Source organism: Trichosurus vulpecula, chromosome 5 (assembly GCF_011100635.1).
Source record: "Trichosurus vulpecula isolate mTriVul1 chromosome 5, mTriVul1.pri, whole genome shotgun sequence".
NCBI classification, from domain to species: Eukaryota; Metazoa; Chordata; class Mammalia; order Diprotodontia; family Phalangeridae; genus Trichosurus; species Trichosurus vulpecula.
In genome coordinates this window covers 292721499-292732328 of record NC_050577.1, presented here as the reverse complement: position 1 = coordinate 292732328, position 10830 = coordinate 292721499, and positions in this window count along the sequence as shown.

Sequence of the window (10830 nt, the reverse complement as noted above, 5' to 3'; positions counted from 1 at the left end):
GTGTTTTTCCACATTCAATGTAGACAGGTAGGTAAACAATTCCAAATTCTAGTCACCCCTCCTGTTTGTAAATATGGGAACATTATAAGTTAGGCAAAATCATAGCAAGATCATAAGAATTGGAGACCTGGAAGAAAGGAAGGGAGGGAGGGAGGAAGGAAGAAAGGAAGGGAGGGAGGGAGGAAGGAAGGAAGGAAGGAAGGAAGGAAGGAAGGAAGGAAGGAAGGAAGGAAGGAAGGAAGGAAAGAAAGGCCATTGAGAGTCATACTTGGCATACCCCATAAATTCACATATTCTGATGTTTATGTTATACTTTAAAGGTTTTTTAAAAATTTAATTTAATTCTCACAACAACTCTGCGAGGCTGGGTACTTTTGTTGTTAACCCTATTTGACAAATTAAGAGACAGAGGCTCAAGTAAGGTAAATGAATTGGCCAAGGTCACACAGCTAGTAAGTATCAACAGCAGAATTGAACCCAGGCCTTTCCTACATCCAATGGCAGTGTTCTTTCTGCTACACTAAGCTTTAGACTTGATAACAGACTGCATTTCCTAAAAAAAAGTGTCCTGAGACACTTTCTTCTCCTTACACCCCTCTCTAGGCAATTCCCTCTTGGGGTCTTGGTAGAATTAGACTCCACTAGACTGGTCCATCATTGGAAAATTGACTCCAAACTGGCTTTTTTTAATCTAAATCTCACAGAGCATGACTTATTTTCTTCAATCAATCCCATAACATTTACTCTATGGTATCATCTGCTTTCATCCAATTACTTAAAAAGGTCAAAGTCTCCCACTGCATCCAGGGTCATCTTTGGTCTTCTTGATCTATATCTGGCCACTGGACCCAGATGGCTCCGGAGGAGAAAGTGAGGCTGGGGACTTTGCACAATCTTCTGTCACTTAAATCCAATTCATTTGCATGTCATAGCATCACTTCCCTGATGTCGTGGTCCTCTTCTGATCAAGGGCAAACAACAACAACCACTCAAGTGCTCCACTCTCCTAAATTGATTAAACACTTGTCCATACCTACTTTACACCTTTAGTTATTTGATTTGCTAGAAATTGCTGGGGGTTGTTCACGTTTCTTCTACTTCACACTTCTGATTGCTTGGTTTTAAAACAAAATGAAAGAGAAAGAGTTGTAAATGTATCGGGGCTTATAGGATCCAGTTAGTTACATTAATTGGTTGAGGGGTATGGGTCACTCACATTTTATTAGTATCTGTAAGCAATTATCAGCTATCTGGAAATAGTACCCTTGGTCTGGTATGAGTTTGACTAGATGTTCTGGGGGGTCCCTAAGATCCAAGGATACCCTGACTGAATGGGGGCAGATGAAGTGCATCCCCACTGACTCGAGGTATATTCAGCATAATAAGCAAGATAATTCAGGGCTAATTAAAATGTTTTTATTTGAAAAGAATGCTGAGCACACAACAGGTCTTCAATAAATATTTGCTGATTTGTTGATTTTGCGAGAGTTGTCTAAATTTATATTCATCACAAAGATGAAGACTTAGAGGGAAGGGGGGTTACTTTGAAAACATACTACATTTTTTAAGATAGGACTACAGAACCAATCTCCTCCCACCCCCACCCCTTCCCCTTCACCTCATTGCAGTCCTTACTCTTCTGTTGCTCAGTCATTTTCAGTTGTGTCCGACCAACTCTCCATGACCCTATCTGGGGTTTTCTTGGCAAAGATACTGCAGCAGTTTCCCATTTCCTTCTCCAGCTCATTTTACAGATGAGGAAACTGGGGCAAACAGGGTTAAGCGACTTGCCCAGGGTCACCCAGCTAGTGTCTGAAGCCAGATTTAATCTCAGGTCTTCCTGAATCCAGGCCAGTGTTCTATCCACTAAGCCACCTACCTGCCCTTTAAGGGGGATATAGCTAATCTTTAAAAGTAACTCATATTCCCATAACATTTTAATTTCTCAATGGGGCTGGTCTTGCAACAATACTGTTATGGTCCCCACTTTAAAGATGAGGAATTTACTTTTGAAAGGTTAGCTGAACTACTTGTGGATACAGAATTAGGCAAGCAAAATGAGATTTGAATACAATCCTCTAGGTAGTATGCCAACTAAGTAACATCAGTATCTATTCTCAGTCAATATTAGGACTTCATTAAAAAAATCATATTGCTTCTCCCTTCCCACCTACAAAGCAGACCTCCAAGAAAAAAGGATTTTTTAAAAATTTTCTCTGAAGAAGTGGGGGACTGTGGCTGCATACATTTACAATCAGAGGTAGTTGATGTAAGTTTTACTGAATGTGTGTGTGTGTGTGTGTGTGTGTGTGTGTGTGTGTGTGCATGTGTGTGTGTGTGTTTGGACTGACTTTTTTATTTTCTTCTCTGATCTTATCCAAATGAGTATCTATCCAGGTATGGAAGTCGCTTCATGAGGACTAAATAAATAGATTAGAATAAAGCTTCTCCAAGAGTACCAGCCTTAGAGTCAAGAGGACCTGAGTTCAAATCTGGTCTCAGACACTTGACACTCACTAGCTATGTAACCCTGGGCAAGGCACTTAACTCTGATTGTCTCACCCTGCCCGAAAAAGGGGAGTGGGGAGAAAAGCTTCTCCACTGAGGGGATAGCCACCAATAAAATAATTATTCCAAGTCTGGCTCTCTTACCAGCAGATATATACTGGCAGCTGTTTGGACATGCATATTCAAGGAAAAAAATAAAATGCCTAATCAGCCATCTTGCAAACTGCTTTATGTTCTGATGAGCTTTAAATATCAGCTTCCCTGAGATTATAACAGTAATTACAAGTTAAGTTACAGAATTCTGTTTTAAGTTTGTTTGGCTAAATGTGCACTTAAGAATTTTCTGTGATTAGCATTCCTTTTGTGTGTAGGAAATAAATACCTGTCCCATATGTGATCCATATTGGGCATTGAGAACCTTTGTAACTTTCCTTATGGGGGAAACTCTAGACATGAGCCTAAAGCTAAGTTTTAAATAATTTGTCTCTTGGAACCCCAGGTCAGGATTTAATGAGTATAGGAATAGGAGAGAAAGGAGTCTAGTTCCTATTAGGTTCCAAGAAAAAGAAGGTCACGGCACTTCAGCTCCCTAGGCCCAATAGTGTTGGGTTGTTTTTAATGTTAGATATGTAAAGTACTTAATAAACCTTAAAGTAATATATTATTTATTATTATTATACCAAATTAACTGTAGTCATCATAGACTCTTCATTGTAAATGTACCATGTAAATGATGCTTCTCATATTTTAAAAATGGTCTTGAAACCTATCCTTTAAAAATAAACGTATGACTGGCATTATCAGTCTGAGTGTTCACTCAACATTCTTGAATTCATTTTTTTGGGTGGGAATGCTCCTGCTATGCATAATTCCATAGGATAGGTGATATGAGAGACCAGAACTCAATCAGATCTGGGCTCAAATCCTATTTATAAAACTTTCATAATCATGTACTTCTTTGAGCCTCAGCTCTGTCATCTATAAAATGGTGCTGAATTAGGTGATCAGTAAAACTTGTTGCCGCCCCAGTACAACTTCTGATAATCTGGGGTTTCCACTGCAAGGAAAAGCTAAAGCTTCTTTATTTCTTAGAAACATTGTGGTCCAGCAGGAGGAAGGCTGAATTTTGAGTCAAAGATCTTAGGTTCAAATCCTGGTTCTGCCATTGTTTCATATGTAAAGCTATGAAAGTTACTTAACTTTTGGGGACCTTGGTGTCTTTGTCTGTAAAATGTGGATGGTAGACTAGCAGGATGCAACGACTAGAATCAGAAGTTCAATCTAGTCAAATCTTACCAATGATGCTGCCCTTGGGCAAGCCACTTCCTCCCTGTGCCTTAATTTCCACCTCAGTGAAATAAGTATATTGGACTAGATAGCATCTGAGGTCCCTTCCATCTCTAGAGTTAGGATCCTCTGATTAAATGACTTGTAGGCTTCTTATCAACTATGATCTTTCCATAAATTTTCTTAGCCTAATTTTTCAGAGCCCTCAAACTAGGATTAGTATTATTCTGTAGTTCTCTAAGATCTATGAAACATTCCAAATGCATGTGGCATTACTTGCACTTTCTCTTTCTCTCTCTCCTTCTCTCCCTCTCCTCCTCCCTCTTACTGTCCTCTCTTCCCCTCTCTTCCCCCCTCCCCTTCTCCCCTCCTGTCGGTCCAAGTAACAGCCACCTTGATTTTCCTTGATTTTCAGTCTACCTCACTTCAAATCATTTCTAGATTATATCTCAAGAAAACCTGCAAAGGGTTGCGCCAACCAGCCCTCTGGTACTGAGGAATTTTGTTGGTCTTCTAATTTCACTAAAAAAAATTATAACATAGGAAGGAAGGAAAGGAGGAAGGAAGGAAAGAAGGAAGTGAGGGAAGGAGGGAGAGAGGGAAGGAGGGAGAGAGGGAGGGGGAAATGAAGGGAAGGAAAAGAAGGATGAAAAAGCTGTTCTTGAAAATGATAGACTCAAAGAAATTACAGCAATTTAGCATGAGTATATGTCCAGGTGGGATTTATACCAGGAATGCAGAGCTGGTTCAATATTAGGAAAACTATTGGCATAATTGACCATATCAATAACAAAACCAAGAGAAATCATATTATTATCTTAATAGATACAGAAAGAGCTTTTGACAAAATACAGCACCCATTCCTATTAAAAACACTAGAGAGTATTGGAATAAAAGGAGCTTTCCTTAAAATGATAAGTAACATCTATCTAAAACCTTCAGCAAGCATTATCAATAATGGGCATAAAGCTAGAAGACCTCCCAATAAGATCAGAGGTGAAACAAGAATGCCCATTATCACAAAGAATATTCAGTATTATACTAGAAATGTTAGTTTTAGCAATAAGAGAAGAAAAATTGAAGGAATTAGAATAGAAAATGAGTAAACAAAACTATTACTCTTTACAGATGATATAATGGTATACTTAGAGAATCCTAAAGAATCAACTAAAAAAACTACTTGAAATAATTAACAATTTTATCAAAGTTCCCAGATACAAAATAAACTCACATAAATCATCAGCAGTTCTGTATATTACCAAAAAAGCTAAGCAAGAAGAGATAGAAAAAGAAATTCCATTTAAAATAGCCATAGACAATACAAAATATTTGGGAGTCTACTCGCTAAGACAAACCCAGGAATCATATGAACACAATTAGAAAATGCTTTTCACACAGATAAAGTCAGATGTAAACAATTGGAAAAATACCAATTGCTCATGGATAGGCTGAACTAATATAATAAAAATGACAATTCTGCCTAAATTAAGTTTCTTTATTCAGTGTCACACCTATTAAAACACCAAAATTTTATTTTATAGAGCTAGAAAAAAATAATAACAAAATTAATCTGGAAGAATAAAAGGTCAAGAATATCAAAGGAATTAATGAAAAATGCAGAGGAAGGTGGCCTCACCATACCAGATCTAAAACTATATTATAAAGCAGCAATCATCAGAACTACTTGGTACTGGCTAAGAAAAAGAGTGGTGGATCAGTGGAATAGATTAGATACACAAGACACAGCAGTAAGTGACTATAGTGATCTACTGTTTGATAAACCCAAAGACTCAAGCTTCTTCTGGGATAAGAAGTCACTATTTGACAAAAACTGCTGCAAAAACTGGAAAATAGTATGGCAGAAAGTAAGCATAGACCAACATCTCAAGATATATCAAGATAAGATCAAAGTAGGTACATGGTTTAGACATAAAGGGTGGTACCATTGTAGTACCAACAGCGAGCAAGACACGCCATAGGGTAAAAGTTTTAAATGGAGAATTTTATTAGCTGGCATCCGTTCAGGGACAATTAACAGCCCAAATCAAAACGGCCCCGAGTTGGGGTGAAGAAGTAGCATTTATACAAAAAAAATCTAGGTACAGTGGTCAATTATCTCTTGAAACTTACATATGTTATTTTTAGCAGGCTTGGCAAACCTTTGTTATTTCACTTTTATGATCATGATACATGAAGAGGAACCTCCTGAATAGATTGTAAATACAGCATATCAGACAGCTGGCAAAGTGTCAACTGAATCCAGGATCTCTGTGTCCAATTTGCCATACATCCCACAACATGACTCATGAGATAAGAGTTTGAATGCAGATAAAAGTATATTATTTTCACTTTTGATGTTGAGTTGAGTTTTTTTGGCTTTTTCCTTTTGTTCTGTTTCTTCTTTCATAGCATGACTAATATGGAAACATGTTTACATGATTGCATATGTATAACCTATATCAGATTGTTTACCATCTTGGGGTGGGGAGATGGGAGGGAGAAACCATTTGAAATTGAAAATCTTATAAAAATGAATGTTGAAAACTATCTTAAAATGTACTTGGAAAAATAAAATACTACAAAGGAGGAAGGAAGGAAGGAAGGGAGGGAGGGAGGGAAGGAGGAAGAAAAAGAGAGGAAGAAAGAGCGAGAAAGCAAGAAAATGATAGAGTGTGAGCAACAGCACAGGGTGGTGGAAAAAGAAATGCAATTTGAATCAGAAGACCTGCCCAAGTTAGAATCATAGTTCCAACGTTTACTAACATTGTGCTGACAGACTTATCACTTCACCCCTCCACTCCAGCCTCAGGTTTTTCATCCTCAAAATGGGTAAAATAAATCTTACAGGACTTAAATATGCAAGCCACAAAATTCTCCAAACCATTCGTCCCAGAATAACAAATTGGACTCCTCATGGCTTTTCTAGTGCTACCCAATTGGACTCCAAGCAAAGGAGACCTTCCTGGAAAGACTAGGCTAGTTAGACTTGATTTATATGGAACTTAACCCAGTCAGAATAATTGGCCTGGGCTGAGGATGAAGCAACAGATAATTTAGCTTCTGCATGACCTTTTTTCATCTGCGTTCTATTTGTTTCCAATCTCCTTGCCCTAAATTGTTCCTAGTTAATTGGTAGCTTGTCCTCCAGTCAGAACACCTGTTTTGGATTCTGTGTAATGCATTATGAAATAATCTAGTTTCTGTGACTTCACATGGTTCCCATAGCAACAGGTAATGTCATTTTTCTAAAAGAAGGATTCAATCTCCCAGTTTCCAAATGTGTTGAGAAGATGTAAACGTCTAAGGTCAATTTCCAGGAATACGACTATTTGAGACAATAAGGCATGTCAAGCATGGCTAGCATTTGTCTTTTTGGTGGTGGTTGTTTTTTCAGTTTTCTTTTTTCCTCCTTACGGGAAAAGTGCCCAAGATTTTAGAAAAGGTAGACCATGTTCATTAAAGTGTTAGTTCATTAGCTGAGTAGAAGTGGAATCTTCTCTGATGCTGAAGGCTAAATCAGTTACCCCAGACTCCATGGAGACAAGATAATTGATGGCTCACTTAGCACTACACTAGAGAATCAGAAATGCTCACATTCCAGATGGGTCATCCAGGAATGCAGAGAGCTCTCTTCCAGTGGAGGGGGGTGATCTCTATTTTTAATTCATGATGTTGAAAGTTTAACATTTTCACAAATGAAACATCTTAGGAAATGTTCATGCATGGCTTTTCCATATATGCAGCAGATACAGAACATTTAGAATCATGAAGTTGTAAAAAATGTATTGTTATATTCGAATAACAGAATAATTAAAAGTTGGAGAATGTCCATATTGGGTCAATTCTATCTTGCTTATCCCAAGATCACTAGCAAACTTCGTCTATCCAGAGCAGAGCTGAGAATCATGAAGGAATCTTCCTCAATTCAAAGAAATTCAAGAAAAATAATATGTGCATGTATGTATTTATATGTGTGTGTGTGTGTGTGTGTGTGTGTGTGTGTGTGTGTGGACTGATGTGTGGGGGTAGGCAGCTTGGAGTATGGGGTAGCAATAAGAGAAGTCAAGAAGATCTGACTTCAATTCCTACCCCTGACACCTGCTGTGGCTGTGGGATCCTAGGCAAGTCATTAATCTCTGCGGGGATCTCAGGTGACAAAGATTCTGGTTTGACATTGATTGCCTTGTTTCTATGGAAGCGGGGTTGACATTTCTGCAGAGTACAGCAGCTTGAGGTCTCTGCCATCTCTGACCCTAAAGCTGTTCTGTCTGCCTCAGGAAAGGGGATTGGCTTGGGGTGGGGGAGACTTCAACAGTTTTTGCCTTACATTAAAAAAATCTGGGTTAGGGCTCTAGGCAAATATATGAGCAAAGGTATAAAGTAGGAAATCAAAGAAGCAGTAATAGTAATGATATTATTAATAACACTAAATAACAACTACATGTCTGGGTAACTAAAATAAATACCAAACAGTACATTTACTGAAAGTAATGTGGACCTTACTTATGAGAAAATCTCCAAAGTCTCAACCTATTTCTATTTTAGACAGAGTTCTAATAAGTATAGTCCTGTGGTTTCCCAGATCACAGCAAATCAGAAACAAAATTGGGGCCTGAGGAATGCAGTGGGAATAGAGGAAGCTGGCCCATTGTCAGCCAGGAATGACAGCTAACATTAGGGAAGGAGATAGAAAAATCTGTTTTTAATAGGTATAAGAACTCAAAAAGAAAGCACATTTATGGCAGTACTAGGTAAGAAATAAACAATCCCATAGTGCTATGGCGTGCCTGGGTTTTGTCGCATCATACGACATTAGAATGTTTATACTTCAAGGATCTGTGCTTTCACTCATGTGAGCCTTCCCTCCACTGATTCATATTGCAACCCTTTAGGAAATGGAGAAGAAGTGTTGAGGTCAGAGTTGGGAAAGCAGTTAGAGTGTTAAAGAATTCATTGAGGCTAAATTCTCTTAGCCATTGAGAACTGCTTTTATTTACCTGAAAAAGCACATGGACCTTTTACTGTAGCTACAGGGATGAGTGAAAGGTCCTGATTTGGGGCGGGGAAGGACTAGGCTTATATAGACAGAAAACTATATAGCCCATGGACTTTTGCAGTCTTATGATGGTTAAAAATTAAGGACAGGAAGGTTTTTAGAGTTTTATGGTTGGTTAAAGATTCAGGATAAGGGCAGAAGGACACAGGTTAAAGATTAAGGATACACAGGGTAAGGGAGACAAAAGCATTTTTTGGTACAAATAAAGGAGATGTTTTATGGTATTTCAAGATAAGTTGAAAAGGACTTTAGAACATTCTCAAGTTACAGAATGAGGTACATAATAAGTCCCCCCAGCCACAAAGAACTGGAAAAGCACCCTTTAATATTCTTCTTAACCCCTAGGGTACCATATGCTGTATCCACATCAGTAGCCCCTCCGTAAGAGTAGTTGTAGTTGAAAACTTTTTACAGGCTGCCAACTTAGTGAAGGATCTCTCCGAATTTAGCTGGGATTGACCTCATGGGTGTGTATGAGTGTGTGTGTGTGTGTGTGTGTGTGTGTGTGCACCCGCCTCTGTGTATGTGTGTGTACATATATCTGAAGCAATGCCAATTCAGTGACTAAGGGCTAGGTAAGAATTGAGATAAAAGATGACTATCTAATTTACCTTGGCAAAAATTTCAATCTGGGAGGGGAAGATCCTCAAAATTTCTGGCCAGAAAAGAAAAAAAATTACAATTTACACTCATTCTAAACCATGAAAACCTAAATAATGAGCTATAGAGACTTGGGCTGGGGGCTATTATTGGCCATTCATGAAAGCCAGAGTGATTTGGGCTTAAAAGCATAATCAAGTAGCTCTATTTGAAACACAATGGGCTGGTCCAGAGAATCACTGGACTCCTTTAAAACCATTATTTTTAAAAAAGCCTGTTTTTTTTTCCAAAGCTATATTTCAAGAAATCATAAATGAAAACTACGCAGGTCAAAAGGTAAATTGTTGCAGCTTTTAGGGAAAAAAAATCTAGCCCTCAAACCCCAAAATGTCTTACAAAATATAAAAAAAAAAAACAAAAATTTTATTCCTGTAAGGAATGTAAGGATATGGTGCCCCAAGTGGAGAGAGGGACCACAGGGAAGGGGCTTCTAGTTGTTTGTGACTGCAAAGGAGGCAGAACAGACATCTTCTCTTACTCTTCTCCAAGAGAGACTTTCATTCCTGCCAAGTGCTTTTATTCAGAGCTAATTTTGAGGGCCTGCAAGCCCTAAAGATGTTCACTTAGAAAGCCCAATGTTGTCCATTGCATCCTGGGCCGTCACCAGTTCTCTTGACTTTTGCTTACTGCTGGACTTCAATAACTCCGGAGGAGAGGGTGAGGCTGACAACTTTGTGCAGCTCTGTCTCTCTTAAATCCAATTCATGGGGAAGTTAAGACATCATCCTCATGATGTCATCAGTCCTCTTCAAGAATAAAGCACCACCACCACCACCAAATAATGGGCACGTGCATACACACACATACACGTGTATATCTGTAAGTATATACATAGATGTATGTAATGTGTGTGCATATGTGTGTATTGTGTATATATATGTATATACACTTATATACAGGTATCTATATCCATAAATCTGTAGGTATCTTATATCTTATCTTTCTGGATATAGAATAATCTATACATCTATTTAAATATTGATAGATAGCTATCTATCACTGATAGATATCTGTGAAAATATTTCATTCTCTCTCTACTAGTCCATAAGTTCCTTGATGGTAGGACTTGTCTCATTTTTATGCTTGTATCTCCAGTGCCTAGCAGGGCACTTGCTACATCATCAGCATCATCAAAATAGTTTAATGGATTGTTGATTGATGTGTAAAGACATCAACTTTATCCTTTATGACTGAGATAAAGCTGAATATTTTGTCAACAGCAGCTGATTTGAAAATGAAAAGGTTCTTTGAAAGGGGTGGGAGTGAGAACAAACCATAGAGATTATCTGGAGTTGGGCTAGCAAAATCACCCCCTTGGC